Genomic DNA, 19662 nt, shown 5'->3' on the forward strand with positions numbered 1-19662 from the left:
AGCTCCAGCCCTTTCCCTTCTCCTCTCACCGCTTATAACCACTCTCCTCTCCTCTCCTCTCCTCTCCTCTCCTCTCCTCTCCTCTGTCCCCCTGTTCTCCTCTCCTCTCCTCTGTCCCCCTGTTCTCCTCTCCTCTCCTCTCCTCTCCTCTCCTCTCCTCTCCTCTCCTCTCCTCTCCTCTCCTCTCCTCTCCTCTCCTCTCCTCTCCTCTCCTCTCCTCTCCTCTGTCCCCCTGTTCTCCTCTCCTCTCCTCTCCTCTCCTCTCCTCTCCTCTCCTCTCCTCTCCTCTCCTCTCCTCTCCTCTGTCCCCCTGTTCTCCTCTCCTCTCCTCTGTCCCCCTGTTATCCTCTCCTCTCCTCTGTCCCCGTTATCCTCTCCTCTCCTCTCCTCTCCTCTCCTCTCCTCTCCTCTCCCATGCTCACACCACTCTACTCTACTCTGCTCTTCTCTACTTTGCTCACACTGTGGGTGTCCTGTGTGTTGTCTCTGCTCACACCACTCTGTTCTGCTCTCCCTAAAGTAGACATGGAACTGGGCTGGCCAGTCAGTCACAACAAGGCTAGCTATGTATTCATAGCCTGTCACTGGGCTGGCTTACCTGTAGCTCAGTTGGTAGAGCATGGTGTTTGCAACACCAGGGTTGTGGGTTTGATTCCCACGGGGGGCCAGCACAGAATTTTTTTTTAATGATATGTATGAAATTGTATGAAATGTATGCATTCACTACTGTAAGTCGCTCTGGATAAGAGCGTCTGCTAAATGTAAAAAATGTAAATGTAAAATGTAAGGCTAGCTATGTATTCATAGCCTGTCGCTGGGCCGGCCAGTCAGTCACAACAAGGCTAGCTATGTATTCATAGCCTGTCACTGGGCTGGCCAGTCAGTCACAACAAGGCTAGCTATGTATTCATAGCCTGTCACTGGGCTGGCCAGTCAGTCACAACAAGGCTAGCTATGTATTCATAGCCTGTCACTGGGCTGGCCAGTCAGTCACAACAAGGCTAGCTATGTATTCATAGTCTGTCACTGGGCCGGCCAGTCAGTCACAACAAGGCTAGCTATGTATTCATAGCCTGTCACTGGGCTGGCCAGTCAGTCACAACAAGGCTAGCTATGTATTCATAGTCTGTCACTGGGCTGGCCAGTCAGCCACAACAAGGCTAGCTATCTACCACTTATTTAGTATAGGTTTCTATAGCAACAAAAGTAGCCATCAACTGCAAGAGGAGCCTGCATTTTAGAATGGGCCAATGGGGAAGGTCCGTAAAGATGGAGGAATTCCGATATGACGTCATTGTTTTTAGCACAACCCACAGAGTTCTTAAACTACGTCGCGCAGCATGGTTCAACGTGGCAGTAAATCAGCACAATCTACCACCAGACAATCAGATCCACCAATCAGAGCTACCTGATTCTACACAGCTAGTTACCGTCATATCTACCACCAGGGAATCAGAGCTACCTGATTCTACCCAGCTAGTTACCATCATATCTACCACCAGGGAATCAGATCCACCAATCAGAGCTACCTGATTCTACACAGCTAGTTACCATCATATCTACCACCAGGGAATCAGAGTTACCTGATTCTACACAGCTAGTTACCGTCATATCTACCACCAGGGAATCAGAGCTACCTGATTCTACACAGCTAGTTACCGTCATATCTACCACCAGGGAATCAGAGCTACCTGATTCTACACAGCTAGTTACCGTCATATCTACCACCAGGGAATCAGAGCTACCTGATTCTACACAGCTAGTTACCGTCATATCTACCACCAGGGAATCAGAGCTACCTGATTCTACACAGCTAGTTACCGTCATATCTACCACCAGGGAATCAGAGTTACCTGATTCTACACAGCTAGTTACCGTCATATCTACCACCAGGGAATCAGAGCTACCTGATTCTACACAGCTAGTTACCGTCATATCTACCACCAGGGAATCAGAGCTACCTGATTCTACACAGCTAGTTACCATCATATCTACCACCAGGGAATCAGAGCTACCTGATTCTACACAGCTAGTTACCGTCATATCTACCACCAGGGAATCAGAGTTACCTGATTCTACACAGCTAGTTACCGTCATATCTACCACCAGGGAATCAGATCTACCTGATTCTACACAGCTAGTTACCGTCATATCTACCACCAGGGAATCAGATCTACCTGATTCTACACAGCTAGTTACCGTCATATCTACCACCAGGGAATCAGATCTACCTGATTCTACACAGCTAGTTACCGTCATATCTACCACCAGGGAATCAGATCTACCTGATTCTACACAGCTAGTTACCGTCATATCTACCACCAGGGAATCAGAGTTACCTGATTCTACACAGCTAGTTACCGTCATATCTACCACCAGGGAATCAGATCTACCTGATTCTACACAGCTAGCTAGCATCAGATCAGCCTGCCCCCTCACTCCATCACTCTCTTCCCTATCCTCCTTTTCCTCTGTCGCTCATCATTTTGTCAGGCAGAGGTATTGGTTAAGGTGGATGGAATAAGATCATTTATTTTTCTATATGGGTAGGGTAAGATGCAGTAGGGTATGCTTGCGCTGGCTTTTGGCCGATTAAAAAAAATAAATAAATATATATATATATATATATTTTTACATACTGTACCAGTCAAACGTTTGGCACACCTACTCATTGCAGGGGTTTTCTTTATTTTTACTATTTTTTTATATTGTAGAATATTAGTGAAGACATCAAAACTATGAAATAACACATGAAATCTATGGTGTGTAGTAACCCAAAAAGTGTTGCCAAGACTGTGCAAAGCTGTCATGAAGGCAATGGCTGGCTGCTTTGAAGATTCTCAAATATAAAATATATTTTCATTTGTTTAACAGTTTTTTGGTTCCTACATGATTCCATATGTTTTATTTCATAGTTTTGATGTCTTCACTATTATTCTACAATGTAGAAAATAGTAAAAATAAAGAAAAACCCTTGAATGAGTAGGTGTGTCCATACTTGGACTGGTACTGTGTATATTTTCTGGGAGGTGAGAGAAAAGCCGACACACCACTTTGCAAAATGTATTTCACTAGTTCTAATCAGCTGGAGGCAGTATGCATTTAAAAAATATATATACCTCATTGTTTTAAACCTTAACATTTTACTTCATATTATGAGCCATGTCTTACCTTGCTTCAAAGTAGCCTAGCCAAATTCAGACCATATCCGTGAAGGAAATTATTTTATTTCATTGTCCGTTAGCCAAAGGCACAATCCTAGTCATATTAAATCAAATCAAATTTTATTTGTCACATGCGCCGAATACAACAGGTGTAGACCTTACAGTGAAATGCTTATTTACGAGCCCCCAACCAACAATGCAGTTAAGGCAATATCTAAAAAAAGAAATAAAAGTAACAAATAATTATACAGCAGCAGTAAAATAACAATAGCGAGGCTATATACAGGGGGTACCTGTCAGAGTCAATGTTTGGGGGCACCGGTTAGTTGAGGTAATATGTACATGTAGGTAGAGTCACTGAAGTGACTCTGCATTAGCAACCGATGCTAGTGGTTGCATCTTTAGATCTCCCCTCTTTCTACATTGCTAATGGATATTTTCATCTGTCACATGAAACCGCTTGTATGTGCGATGCACTTTTGACAACGGCATATAGCCAAGTAGCTTTGTGCGTATCAGGGCGGCAGGTAGCCTAGTAGCCTTGTGCGTATTGCTGCTCTTATAATATGAAGTGATAATAGTTGATCAACATTTTAAGCTAAACATTCTGCTCTGTTGCATCACTCATTGCTTTTGGGATAATTTTTTAAAAACATTTATGTAGCCTAAGGCCTACTGGTTGTATGAATTTGGGCTCCATCGTCCCACAACTGTCCTAGAGTCTGTTTGGAATAGGCTATTTCTTTCTCGACAAGCTGACCAGTAGAATAGCTAAACTTTTCTACTATGGGGGGATAGTACAGTGGTTCCTCATGTAAAAGTTGTTATACGGTAGTATAGCATGTGGTATGCTTCGGTTTGTTGTGGTACTGTATGCGTCAGTTTGTCGAAGTGCTTGCCGTTAATGCTCATTTTAACCACCAGAGGGCATCGTTCAGCATATCTACTACACTATTTGACAGCGTCAGTTTGAGATTATGCATTCCTTTTATCTTGATGAAAAGAAATTGATTCATATTATGGTGTTTCTATTTCAAGAAAAAAATGACTGTACCCAAAATAAAATCTTCAACGTATAAATATGGCCTGAATATTGTATCAAATATTTGTTAAAGGCCTATCGAGTAGCTGTCACGTCCTGACCATAGAAAGATGTTTTTTTCTATGGTAGTGTAGGTTAGGGCGTGACAGGTTTTTTTCTTCTATGTTTTCTATTTCTATGTTCAGGTTCTAGTTTTGTATTTCTATGTTGGGGTTTGTTTGGGATGATCTCCAATTAGAGGCAGCTGGTCCTAGATTTTTTTTTCCACCTGGGTTTGTGGGAGATTATCTTTGAGTCAGTGTATGTTTCACCTCTAGGTCACGGTTTGTTGTTTTTGTCATTCAGTTTATTTATGTATTGCATAGTTTCACAGTGTAAATAAAATGTGGAACGACACACACGCTGCACTTTGGTCCTCTTCTCCTTACGACACCCGTGACAGTAGCGGTCTAAGGCACTGCAGCTCGGTGAAGCAGGCGTCACAACAGACCCTGGTTGTATCACATCCGGCCGTGATTGGGAGTCCCATAGGGCGGTGGACAATTGGCACAGCGTCGTCCGGGTTTGGCCGGGGTAGGCCGTCATTGTAAATAACAATTTGTTCTTAACTGACTTGCCTAATTAAATAAAGGTTCAATTAAAAGATAAAATCATCTGTTAAATAAAAATATGTAACTCATAACATTTTCCTTCCAGGAAGTTGTGGCGCCATACAACATGACTGGGAAGTTCTTAACTTGCTGGCCATTTAAGAAATTTCCCGGAACCATATGCATTGGGTGCATAACCCATTAAGGCATCCACCCACTGTGCAGAATGACAGAAATCCCATTTAGATGATGGTAATGCATCTTAAACAGAACATACAACTCTGTCTGTGATATTCAGGTAGTAATGTACGGCCTTACAGGACGTAACCCTGTAATACATTGCAAGTTTGCCTTTTTGGCCATTAGGCTACCCTTTACAATAGGACTCAACTCGGTCTGACCGTCAGAATCTATTGGTAGCCTAAACTGTGGCACAAACTGGGGGGATTTTTCGCACCTAGCCTAGTTGTTAGACTATCCTTTTGTAAATGTAATTTCTGTCAATGAGTCTCTCTCCTCTTGCACTATAGTCCTTCATCTGCAACAACAAAAAAATCAGCTGGCGTGTGGTCCCGGAGTTGAGAGAGAACTTGGGAAAATGAAATTGTAGAATTACACTTAACATGTGGACTGACAAATGTAGAAAAATAGGATACTTGTGCCTTATATTCCGTTACATAAACAAAGAATGGGTGCTTGTGGAGCGGGTGCTATCCACCATGGAGTGGGAGAGTTCCCAGCTCAAAACTGCAGATAACACAAGGCCAGCTATTGTGAAAGAATACTTGTGGATCTTGTTGATTTCCTCTATCGATCAGAGAGGCCACACCCGCCTTGGAGGCAAGCAAACAGTCTGCTCTTCACCTGATAACTGTGTGGATCCAAATGACAAAGGCGTCGCCTACAGCTGAATTTGTGGCGTCAGAAGCCAGTGGTCAGCTGGCACGGGAATGACATCCTTTTCCTGCACAGCCATTTGAAGAAATCCAAGTTTTTTTAAAATTTAATTTTACTGTTATTTTGCCATGTAAGTTGACTGAGAACATGTTCTCATTTACAGCAACGACCTGGGGAATAGTTACAGGAGACAGGAGGGGGATGAATGAGCCAATTGTAAGCTGGGGATGATTAGGTGACTGTGATGGTTTGAGGGCCAGATTGAGAATTTAGCCAGGACACCGAAGTTAACACCCCTACTCTTATGATAAGTACCATGGGATCTTTAACGACCTCAGAGAGTCAGAACACCCGTTTAACGTCCCATTCGAAAGACGGCACCCTACACAGGGCAGTGTCTGCCCTGGGGCATTGGGATATTTAAAAAATATATAGGATTGATGAATGGACTCTTTTTTAGAAGTTATTCTTTTAGTATCTTTATTTGTTTCAGGCTTTTGTTCAAATGATGAATAGTGTGTCCACCTGCGGGACACAAAATTCAACAGCCAGTGAAATAGCAGAGCGTCAAATTCAAAACAACATTAATCTCATAATTAAAATTTCTCACACATACAAGTATTATACACCATTTTAAAGATAAGACTTTCGTTAATCCAATCACATTGTTTGATTTCAAAAAGGCTTTATGGCGAAAGCATAACATTAGATTATGTTAGGACAGCGCCTAAACAAGAAAAACCACACAGCCATTTTCCAAGCAAGGAGAGGCATCACAAAAACCAGAAATGCAGCTAAAATTAATCACTAACCTTTGACGATCTTCTTCAGATGACACTCCCAGGACTCAATGTTACACAATACATGTATATTTTGTTCGATAACGTTCATATTTATATCCAAAAACCCCATTTTACATTGGAGCGTGATGTTCAGAAAATGTATTGCCTCCAAAACTACCGGTGAAAGAGCACATTAATTTACAAAAATACTCATCATAAACGCTGATAAACTTTACAACAGTTATTGAAAGAATTATAGATATAGATACAATTATAGATCCTTAATGCAACCGCTGTGTCAGATTTCAAAATAACTTTACAGCGAAAGCACAGTTCAATATTCTGAGTACAGAGCGCAGCCATCAAAGCAAGCTATACAGTTACCTGCCAAGTTCTGGAGTCAAAAAAAGTCAGAAATAGTATTATAAATCTTCACTTACCTTTGCTGATCTTCGTCGGAATGCACTCCCAGGACTGCCACTTCCACAAGAAATGTTTATTTTGTTCGATAAACTCTTATGTCCAAATACCTCATTTTTGTTCACGCGTTCAGTCGAGTTATCCAAATACGCCATGCTCGCGCATTTTGTTGAGACGAAAAGTTCAAAAAGTTATACTACAGTTTGTAGAAACATGTCAAACGATGTATAGCATCAATCTTTAGGATGTTTTTATCATACATCTTCGATAATATTCCAACCGGACAAATCCTTTGTCTTCAGAAAGAAAAAAGAAAGCACCTCTTGCTGACGGCCACACACATGAATGATCTAATGGCACTTAGCCAGACACCTGGTTGAATTGACTGTCATTCACAGTAGAAGCCTGTAACAACGTTCTAAAGACTGTTGACATCTAGTGGAAGCCTTAGGAACTGCAAAATGACCCCTAAGTCACTGTAGTTTGAATAGGGAATCAAGTGAAAAAACTACAAGCCTCAGATTTTCAACTTCCTGGTTGGATTTTTCTCAGGGTTTTGCCTGCCATATGAGTTCTGTTATACTCACAGACATCATTCAAACATTTTTTGAAACGTCAGAGTGTTTTCTATCCGAATCTACTAATAATATGCATACCCTACCTTCTGAGCCTGAGCAGCAGGCAGTTTAATTTGGGCACGCCTTCCATCCGGATATGAAAATACTGCCCCCTACCCCTTAATTAAGTTTAAATTACACTTTCTAAACAATATTAAATGTAAATGTCTTGTGTTATGTCAACTATAGTCTTTGATTAGGTTATTAGAAGGTACTTTCAAAGCAATTTTTTTAGTTGTCAATGTGCCCCATTGCATTGTGAAAATAAAAATATATCGTACTTAATTCATGGCATGCTTTCTTTTTATCCGAATGTTGAATAGACGTGCAGACAAATTATTTAATACCGGAAAGAATAATAATTGCCTATTCTGGAGTCATGAATACAATTAGGCTAAAGAAATGAATGTTATTGTAACGGATCGGCTCTTGGAAAGCATAAGAGGCACCTATAATAATTCATTCAGGAGGTTAAACCTGTAGGACTTAGGCCCGCAGTAAATTAAATTAGTAAAATTGTCATTGTTGATGAAATACGAACGCTATAGGCTAATAGGTGTTTTGGATTATTCATTATGAATAGGATTTATTTGGTTTATTTCATTTACGTTCTTCATTGTAACCACAATGTCACAAATAATTGAACACACACACACACACACACACACACACACACACACACACACACACACACACAACACGAGCCAATTAACTTGGTCTTTATTAAAGACAATCTGTTTAAGACACAGAATGTGTCAGTGATGTATTTATTTTGGACCAAAGCCACAAATGATTGTGTCACTCAGCTTCATGCTGACAAATAGCTTATTAAATAGGCCAAGCCTAAACCAATAAACTAAATATCCTAAATAAACATTTTTATAAATAAATCAAATAAATTAAATAGCTCAGGTCTTGAAAATATGGGCAGCATTTTTCTCCTCCGTATCCTCGCTGGAATCTCTGACGTAATGTACCGTAGTATAGCACAATCTATGTCAATGCGCTGCAGTATAAACTTGCAACTTTTAATTGAAGAACCACTGTAGATCGACACAGGCTAGGGATTTTGCTGTTCGTTACACATCCTGTTAGCTGAGGAAAAGTAAACGTTGACAGTTATTTTAACATCTTCAAAGTGCACATCAGAATTTCATAAGAAGGACCTTCGTTGCATGCTTGAATTGCATGTTCTGAATGATGAATTACCATAAATGTAAATGGGATTTTCTGTCATTCTAAGCACCGTGGGTGGACGCCTTAATCAGGTTATTCACCCAATGCATATGGAGCTGGTAAATTTCTCAAAATGTCTGGTAAATTCAAATGCTGCAGGTCAGATGTCCCGGCACCACAGTTTCCTGGAAACCCTGGTGCGTGCGTGCGTGTGTGCGTGTGTGTGTGGTTGGTTGGTTGGTTGGTTGGTTGATGGAGAGAATCAGACATATGTCTGTCCTCTGTGCATTTGACCTTGCAGCTCTAAACCCCTGGTTAACGGGAACTGAGCGAAAATGAGAGAGAGTCCTTGTTACCCTCCCTTCCCCCCGTATGTGTGTGTGTGTGTGTGTGCTCGCCCATCTATAGAAAGACGTTATCCCCTGCAGCTTCAGCTATGATAGAATGGGGGGACAGGGTTAGGGGAAGATGGGGGAGGTGGACAGGGTTAGGGGAAGATAGGGGAGGTGGCTCGGGCTAGGAGAAGATGGGGGAGGTGGACAGGGTTAGGGGAAGATAGGGGAGGTGGACAGGGTTAGGTTGAAGATGGGGGAGGTGGACAGGGTTAGGTTGAAGATGGGGGAGGTGGACAGGGTTAGGGGAAGATAGGGGAGGTGGACAGGGTTAGGGGAAGATTGGGGGAGGTGGACAGGGTTAGGAGAAGATGGGGGAGGTGGACTGGGTTAGGGGAAGATAGGGGAGGTGGACAGGGTTAGGGGAAGATAGGGGAGGTGGACTGGGTTAGGGGAAGATAGGGGAGGTGGACAGGGTTAGGGGAAGATAGGGGAGGTGGACAGGGTTATGGGAAGATAGGGGAGGTGGCTCGGGCTAGGAGAAGATGGGGGAGGTGGACTGGGTTAGGGGAAGATGGGGGAGGTGGACTGGGTTAGGTTGAAGATGGGGGAGGTGGACAGGGTTAGGGGAAGATGGGGGAGGTGGACAGGGTTAGGGGAAGACGGGGGAGGTGGACTGGGTTAGGGGAAGATGGGGGAGGTGCAGGGTTAGGGGAAGATGGGGGAGGTGGACAGGGTTAGGGGAAGACGGGGGAGGTGGACAGGGTTAGGGGAAGATGGGGGAGGTGGACAGGGTTAGGGGAAGATGGGGGAGGTGGACAGGGTTAGGAGAAGATGGGGGAGGTGGACAGGGTTAGGGGAAGATAGGGGAGGTGGACTGGGTTAGGGGAAGATAGGGGAGGTGGACAGGGTTAGGCGAAGATGGGGGAGGTGGACAGGGTTAGGGAAGCTGGGTCTGGGAAGGGTCCCTTTGTCTTGTTGTTGTAGCAGCCGTTGCCCTGTAGAGGGCAGCATTCCTCCACTACTACTACAGCAACACGGCTGCGTCCAAACATCTATTTTCATAAAGAAGCAGTTCAAAGAGAGAAAGCCTTTTTAAGCTTCACTGATCAGAGCATATCAGTACTGCTGCTGCTGGATGCATTGTCCAGGGATATTTGTGCAACTTCTCTGCTGTGTGTGTGTGTGTGTGTGTGTGTGTGTGTGTGTGTGTGTGTCACAGGTGCAAGTGCAGTGTCTCACCATCAGTCAGGACACCATAAAGGCTAATTACTGAACAGGGAAGCTGTGAGCTGGGCTGGGGCCCACACACACTGTGACTGTAAGGGCGTTGCTGTAGCTTGGCTGCAGCTTCCTTCAGTAGCCAGCACCAGCAGAGGAAATATCCAGTGACACACACACACACACACACACACCACACACACAGGCGTCTCACGGCTGCCTGGAGAAGCAGACAGCTGTCGAACAATTGAGCACGGCGCACGGTCAGTGGCTTTGATTGGCTGTTCCCTCATCAAACGGACAGTAAAGATGGTTGGACCACCAGTAGGACAAAGGAGCAGTGCTGCTGGCGTGCAGGTGTTAGGAGTCACTTCCCTCCTGGTGAAGTCAGCCACACAAGGCCCTTTATAACCGGTTAAAACACCTCATAAAACACCACCAACCCACCACGTTGACTACTCTTTAAACAACAATATTATTGTAAATACTGAATTTTCTACTCAAAACAAATAGTTTCCGATGACTGTGTGGCATCTCAATCTTACAATGTGCTACTTTATGTTGGCAGTCCCGTAATACATCATCTCTGGCATATAGACCCTGCGATAGACTAGTGTCCTGTCCAGGGGGTGTACTGGTATATCAAGCTGCTACAGAATCAGGAGATAGACTAGTGTCCTGTCCAGGGGGTGTACTGGTAAACCAAGCTTCCTCACGCTACAGAAACAGGAGATAGACTAGTGTCCTGTCCAGGGGGTGTACTGGTAAACCAAGCTTCCTCACGCTACAGAAACAGGAGATAGACTAGTGTCCTGTCCAGGGGGTGTACTGGTACATCAAGCTGCTACAGTAACAGGAGATAGACTAGTGTCCTGTCCAGGGGGTGTACTGGTACATCAAGCTGCTACAGTAACAGGAGATAGACTAGTGTCCTGTCCAGGGGGTGTACTGGTACATCAAGCTGCTACAGTAACAGGAGAGAGACTAGTGTCCTGTCCAGGGGGTGTACTGGTACATCAAGCTGCCTCACACTACATAAACAATTCCTGCTCCTATGAGCTAAGGCTCTCTCTCTCTCCTGTCTGTCCGTCCGCCCGCCCGTCCGTCCGTCCGTCCGTCCGTCTGTCTGTCCGTGGCTTTGTCATTGGGAGGTGTAAACTAGTTAGTCTGTTAACCGTGTGTTTGTGTCCTCTTCTCTCCTGTAGCTGTTAGGACTCCCTCTGTCCACCCCTCCTCTCCCCTATACGCCAGGCCCAGCCTTACTCTGGTTTACTCTGTGATCACTGTTGCATACACAGCATCGCCCATTGAAGGCACTTAAATGCCATTGAGCACGGGGACAGTGCTGACCCTCAGTGTGCTAATTGTCAGAGATAGACCTTACTGTGATGTCTATTGAGCCTTCCCTCTCTCCCGGACAGAGCAGATGCAGGATGGGGAGGGAGGAGGGGGGGTGAGAGGGTTGTTTGAAGGGGCTAGGGGACCCAACAACAGCAGCCACTTTCTCTCTCTGTCTGTCTGTCTGTCTGTCTGTCTGTCTGTCTGTCTGTCTGTCTGTCTGTCTGTCTGTCTGTCTGTCTGTCTGTCTGTGTCTCTCTCTCTCTGTCTGTCTGTCTGTGTCTCTGTCTGTGTCTCTCTCTGTCTGTGTCTCTCTCTGTCTGTGTCTCTGTCTGTCTCTCTCTCTGTCTCTCTCTCTCTCTCTCTCTCTCTCTCTCTCTCTCTCTCTCTCTCTCTCTCTGTGTAGAAAGGAGGAAAATAATGTTCTAAGGGTCCAGTCATTGCAGATCTGGTTCATTTCTATGTTAACATCCTTACCTATGCAAAGTGTGTAGTGCATGGGGCCTTCAAATTGAATTACAATTGAATAGGGATTAGCATGTTTTGCAAATGAGACTTGCTGTGGTTAGAAAACAGAATGAGATTCAGTGAAAGGCTTGGGGACATTGGAGGTGAAATATACCAGGTTGTTACAGAACCTGATGACTAAACCTGAATCTAAAACAGATGGACAATGAGACTGACTGAGGAGTGGCAGCATTTTGCTCCTGAATCCAGACACAGTGAATGGAAGGGAAACATGGGGATTATTGAAATAGCAAGGCTATGTCAAAGAGTTGATGAACATGCACATATCGAGTTTGAAGAAAAAAGACCTCCATAGAATAACATTATTCCACATTTGTTACACGGAAAATACAGTATATCTGAGTTTTCTTCTATTTATTATACAACATTAATAAGAGAGCCTTGTCAGAATATCATAGAATCCCATCCGTCTTCCAAATCCATCCTTTAATCTCTCATCTGTAGCATGATGTACTACAGTACCCCTAAATGCTTTGGGGAAGATATCTGGTCATGTCTTAGTTAAGACATTACTGTAATGGTGTCCCTTCTCCTTATCAATACATCGGTCTTTGTGTTTCCCAGGGTAAGCTGCAGAAGTACTCCAACAACAGTCTGTTGGTGCAGGCCATGAAGACCAATCTGACAGACCCTGACATGCATGTCCTGTTCTTCGACGTGGAGTCGGTGATCATCCAGCTGCTGACGGAGGAGGCCCAGCGGCCCAACCCCACCCTGGTCTCCCCTGAGGCCCTCCAGAAGGCCCAGGGAGCAGCTGACAAGGTCTTCCAACAGGTGAAGGATGGATGGATGGATGCTCGGTCCTGCTAGGTTGTGACTGGAATGGCACCCTATGTCCTGTATAGTGCACTACTTTTGGCTAGAGTCTTCCTGTTCCTTGTCGAGGGCTCTACTTCTGGCCAGAGTCTTCCTGTTCCTTGTCGAGGGCTCTACTTCTGGAGTAGGTAGTGTACTGTACTACTATATAGGGAATGGGTAGTGTACTGTACTACTATATAGGGAATGGGTAGTGTACTGTACTACTATATAGGGAATGGGTAGTGTACTGTACTACTATATAGGGAATGGGTAGTGTACTGTACTACTATATAGGGAATGGGTAGTGTACTGTACTACTATATAGGGAATGGGTAGTGTACTGTACTACTATATAGGGAATGGGTAGTGTACTGTACTACTATATAGGTAACAATATTATCAGTTATTACCATGACCTTTCAGATACAGTAACAATAATATCAGTTATTACCATGACCTTTCAGATACAGTAACAATAATATCAGTTATTACCATGACCTTTCAGATACAGTAACAATAATATCAGTTATTACCATGACCTTTCAGATACAGTAACAATAATATCAGTTATTACCATGACCTTTCAGATACAGTAACAATATTATCAGTTATTACCATGACCTTTCAGATACAGTAACAATAATATCAGTTATTACCATGACCTTTCAGATACAGTAACAATAATATCAGTTATTACCATTACCTTTCAGATACAGTAACAATAATATCAGTTATTACCATGACCTTTCAGATACAGTAACAATAATATCAGTTATTACCATGACCTTTCAGATACAGTAACAATAATATCAGTTATTACCATGACCTTTCAGATACAGTAACAATAATATCAGTTATTACCATGACCTTTCAGATACAGTAACAATAATATCAGTTATTACCATGACCTTTCAGATACAGTAACAATAATATCAGTTATTACCATGACCTTTCAGATACAGTAACAATAATATCAGTTATTACCATGACCTTTCAGAGACAGTAACAATAATATCAGTTATTACCATGACCTTTCAGATACAGTAACAATAATATCAGTTATTACCATGACCTTTCCGATACAGTAACAATAATATCAGTTATTACCATGACCTTTCAGATACAGTAACAATAATATCAGTTATTACCATGACCTTTCCAATACAGTAACAATAATATCAGTTATTACCATGACCTTTCAGATACAGTAACAATATTATCAGTTATTACCATGACCTTTCAGATACAGTAACAATAATATCAGTTATTACCATGACCTTTCAGATACAGTAACAATAATATCAGTTATTACCATGACCTTTCAGATACAGTAACAATAATATCAGTTATTACCATGACCTTTCAGATACAGTAACAATAATATCAGTTATTACCATGACCTTTCAGATACAGTAACAATAATATCAGTTATTACCATGACCTTTCAGATACAGTAACAAGCCCCACTATTGTTATTTTCTCTATTTTTGTACTCTACTGAGTGTCGGCCGTTTTGTCATCTCCAACAGGTGAAGGAGTCAATGAAGGAGACCATTAAGGAGCATCTCCTGGATGAAGACGAGGAGGAAGAGGAATAGGTAGTTAGCATAGAGGCTAGAGAAACAGGCCAGTAACCAAAGGGTCGCCGGTTCGAATCCTAGATCAGACAAGAAATCTGGTGGGGACTGAGCCAAAAATTGGTGGGTTATAAGCAAAAAGACAATGAAATATGAGTTTTCTTCTAGATGAGGAGACGGAAGGAGAAGTCTAAGTCTCTGTCTCTGTTGGAGTATAACCTGACTATGGACACGGCCAAACTGTTCATGTCCTGTCTCCACGCCTGGGGCCTCAACGGACCACTGGACGAGGTGTGTCTGAGCAGACTGGGCATGCTCAGACTCCACTGCCCATTATCTTTCGGTCTCATATCCAATGGGGGACAGATGTTTCTCATGCTGCCCACCTTTCAAGGTAAGATTTGTAAGACTTTCTGAATTTAATAGCTGATCAATTTTTTTGACATAAAGAATAAATAAAATCAGAGTTTTCTGTTTTCAGAATCGATACTAATCTATTAACTCCTCCGTATTAATTCAGGAGTCCCTGCTGCGTCAGATGGCCCTGTCCACAGGCAGGAAGTTGTCCCTGTCAGAGATGGTGGGTAAAGGGACATACGGAGTGTCCCGGGACATGACCACCCAGCACCTGCTCTCTGTCATCTCATTGGCTAACACTCTGATGGGCATGACCAATGCCACCTTCGTGGGAGAACATATGAAGAAGGCACCCGTCAGGTACGCAGAATGAATGCACACATGCACAGACATACAGACATACACACACACACCACACAGAGAGATAGAGAGATCCGGCCTACAGGCACAGAGATCCAGCTCAAGGGCACACAGGTACGTACACACACACACACACACACACACACACACACACACACACACTGCTAAATAGTTAATCAAATGGCTACCTGGACTACCTCCATTGACCTTTTTTTGCACCGTCTCTATTAACCCACACTGGGCCCTACCCACACTGGACTCTACCCACACTGGACTCTACCCACACTGGACTCTACTCACACACTCTCACCCATACTTACACCGACACCCCAACACACAAATAAAATGTTATTTGTCAAGTGCTTTGTAAACAACAAGTGTGAAATGCCCTACTGCCGGGTCCTTCCCAACAAAGCAGAGAGAAAGAAAATAGAGAACTAATAGAAAAGTAATAATAAATACACAATAAACAAGGTACCAGTACTGAGTCGATGTGCAGGGGTACCAGTACTGAGTCAATGTGCAGGGGTACCAGTACTGAGTCAATGTGCAGGGGTACCAGTACTGAGTCAATGTGCAGGGGTACCAGTACTGAGTCAATGTGCAGGGGTACCAGTACTGAGTCTGTGTGCAGGGGTACCAGTACTGAGTCAATGTGCAGGGGTACCAGTACTGAGTCAATGTGCAGGGGTACCAGTACTGAGTCAATGTGCAGGGGTACCAGTACTGAGTCTGTGTGCAGGGGTACCAGTACTGAGTCTGTGTGCAGGGGTACCAGTACTGAGTCTGTGTGCAGGGGTACCAGTACTGAGTCTGTGTGCAGGGGTACCAGTACTGAGTCTGTGTGCAGGGGTACCAGTACTGAGTCTGTGTGCAGGGGTACCAGTACTGAGTCGATGTGCAGGGGTACCAGTACTGAGTCGATGTGCTGGGGTACCAGTACTGAGTCGATGTGCTGGGGTACCAGTACTGAGTCGATGTGCTGGGGTACCAGTACTGAGTCGATGTGCTGGGGTACCAGTACTGAGTCGATGTGCTGGGGTACCAGTACTGAGTCGATGTGCTGGGGTACCAGTACTGAGTCGATGTGCGTTGGTACCAGTACTGAGTCGATGTGCGTTGGTACCAGTACTGAGTCGGTGTGCTGGGGTACCAGTACTGAGTCGGTGTGCTGGGGTACCAGTACTGAGTCGGTGTGCTGGGGTACTAGTACTGAGTCGGTGTGCTGGGGTACCAGTACTGAGTCGGTGTGCTGGGGTACCAGTACTGAGTCGGTGTGCTGGGGTACCAGTACTGAGTCGATGTGCTGGGGTACCAGTACTGAGTCGGTGTGCTGGGGTACCAGTACTGAGTCGATGTGCAGGGGTACCAGTACTGAGTCGATGTGCGTTGGTACCAGTACTGAGTCGATGTGCTGGGGTACCAGTAACGAGTCGATGTGCAGGGGTACAAGGTAATTGAGGTAGATATGTGCATATACTGTAGGTATGGATAAAGTGACTAGGGAATAGGATAGATAATAAACAGTAGCAGCAATGTATGTGGTGAGTCAAAAAAGTAAGTGTCAAAAGCGCCAATGCAGATAGTCTGGGTAGTTATTTGGTTAACTGGTTAACTATTTAAGTATTTAACTAACTATTTAGCAGTCTTTTGGCTTGGGGGTAGAAGCTGTTCAGGGTCCTGACTTGTTGTTCGGTACCGCTTGCCAGGCTACTGCTTGGGTGGCTGGAGTCTTTGACATTTTTTAGGGCCTTCCTCCGACACCGCCTGGTATAGAGATCCTGAACGAGTCCTATGCATAATGGGTGGATCCTCAGTCTTAGCCTGGTGGTCTATTGTTTACTTGTATGTCTCCTCAGAGACCTACTGTAGGGGCTAGAGCCCAGTCTATAATACATCCAGGCCCCATGGCTGCTGTGGGCCCTTGGCCTGGTGTGGGGTGCCTTGAGGTGGGGATGATTGCTCCACAGGCTGGGGGCTCTTTCTGGGCAGTATTGAGGAGTTTCCCAGACTTAGTTTGCTATTTGTACAGAGAGCAGAGAGAGAGGAGAGGATGTGGTCTGATTGTAAGATGTGTACTAGGCCTACTAAGTCCCGTAGGGAGCTGAATGATTTAACATGCTCCAGCTGAAATGCCAGATACAGGATGACAATTTCATGAAGTCTGTCGACGGCCGTCCCGACACCCTTTGATGTGTTTGTGTTATTATCGTACATAAAACAGGGGAGCGAACGAAAAGACAGACTCGCTTCATATAGAGGGGCGGACTTAGAAAAGTCCACACAAAACTTATTCTCTGCAAGACATATAATTGGTCCAAGACAGTCCTCAATATTTCAAATCATTGTTTTTTTCATGTTGCCATCGTAGATTTATGTTCTAGAATAGATTCCTTCTAGAATAGATTCCTTCTAGAATAGATTCCTTCTAGAATAGATTCCTTCTAGAATAGATTCGGTGTTCCTTCTCGACTAGTTAGAAGTAAAGAAGAAGCTCCAGAACTTGATGCCACAGGTCTTCCAGCTTCCAGAAAGCCCATTATACAACGCATTAAACCCCCAGCCATGGCCTAATGCTTTCAAACACACATCTGTCCATATAAAATAGTAGCTTTAATAACAACCCCCTGACATAAATTCATCTAAGTCAGTAGACTTCGTGCACATTGTAGTACACATCTTATCTTAGTAGGCCTAGTACACATCTTAGTAGGCCTAGTACACATCTTAGTAGGCCTAGTACACATCTTAGTAGGCCTAGTACACATCTTAGTAGGACTGGTACACATCTTAGTAGGCCTAGTACACATCTTAGTCGGCCTAGTACACATCTTAGTCGGCCTAGTACACATCTTAGTAGGCCTAGTACACATCTTAGTCGGCCTAGTACACATCTTAGTCGGCCTAGTACACATCTTAGTAGGCCTAGTACACATCTTAGTAGGCCTAGTACACATCTTAGTAGGCCTAGTACACATCTTAGTCGGCCTAGTACACATCTTATCTTAGTAGGCCTAGTACACATCTTAGTAGGCCTAGTACACATCATATCTTAACAGCTTAGATTTTGATGGACTTTCCACCCTTTAAGATGGTCGGTGTTAGAGAAGTGCATTTCCCTGTTTATGTCCCAAATGGCACCCTATTTCCTACATAGTGCACTATGTAACCTTATGGGCCCTGGTCAAAAGTAGTGCACTGAATATTGAATAGGGTGCCATTTAGGATGCATGACTGTCTGGCCTGGCCTATGTGTGATAAAGAGTGGATGAGCCCTAAATTAAATCTATGGTCTGATAGAAGTATTTTGCAGCTCTCTCCTAGAGAAGCATTGAACAAACTTATTTTTATATAGACTGGATCAATAGACCCTGGTCGCTGTAAAAGGTTTCTATCTTGTTTCTATCCCAATTTTTTTTAGTAAATGTGTCCGTACCGTGATGAATAGGAATTTAGCCTCAGGCTGATCAGCCACACTTTCTCCTGCAGCTAGCTAGCCTCAGAGAAAGACTGCCCTTGGCTGTCTACTACAGCTAGCTAGCCCCAGAGAAAGACTGCCCTTGGCTGTCTACTACAGCTAGCTAGCCTCAGAGAAAGACTGCCCTTGGCTGTCTACTGCAGCTAGCTAGCCTCAGAGAAAGACTGCCCTTGGCTGCCTACTACAGCTAGCTAGCCTCAGAGAAAGACTGCCCTTGGCTGTCTACTACAACTAGCTAGCCTCAAAGGCTGGTCAGACTATACTTGGCTGTCTACTACAGCTAGCTAGCCTCAGAGACTGGTCAGACAATACTTGGCTGTCTACTGCAGCTAGCTAGCCTCAGAGAAAGACTGCCCTTGGATTTCTACTACAGCTAGCTAGCCTCAGAGGCTGGTCAGATAGACTATACTTGGCTGTCTACTATACTATACTTGGCCTTCCCTGTGGCTCAGTTGGTAGAGCATGGTGTGTGCAACGCCAGGATTGTGGGTTCGATTCCCACGGGGGGCCAGTACAAAAAAAAAATTAAAAAAAATGCATGAAATGAAAATGAAATGTATGTATTCACTACTGTAAGTCGCTCTGGATAAGAGCGTCTGCTAAATGACTAAAATTTAAAAAATTTAAAAATGTACTACAGCTAGCTAGCCTCAGAGGCTGGTCAGACTATACTTGGCTGTCTACTACAGCTAGCTAGCCTCAGAGAAAGACTGCCCTTGGATGTCTACTACAGCTAGCAACCCTCAGAGAAAGACTGCCCTTGGCTGTCTAGTACAGCGAGCTAGCCTCAGAGGCTGGTCAGACTATACTTGGCTGTCTACTACAGCTAGCTAGCCTCAGAGGCTGGTCAGATAGACTATACTTGGCTGTCTACTACAGATAGCTAGCCTCAGAGGCTCAGGGAGAATAGTGAACTGGGATCAAACTAAAAAGTCATAAAATAAGACAAATGAAGTGATCCAAGTTTAAATACATACTTCAGTAT

General features: G+C 43.9%; 1 pseudogene; it reads left to right on the forward strand.

Moving 5' to 3' along the window:
* The window catches only part of LOC115148357 (WD repeat-containing protein 7-like), a 123305-nt pseudogene that overhangs the window by 63077 nt on the left and 40566 nt on the right, over positions 1-19662 (forward strand).

Source organism: Salmo trutta, chromosome 15 (assembly GCF_901001165.1).
Source record: "Salmo trutta chromosome 15, fSalTru1.1, whole genome shotgun sequence".
NCBI lineage: Eukaryota > Metazoa > Chordata > Actinopteri > Salmoniformes > Salmonidae > Salmo > Salmo trutta.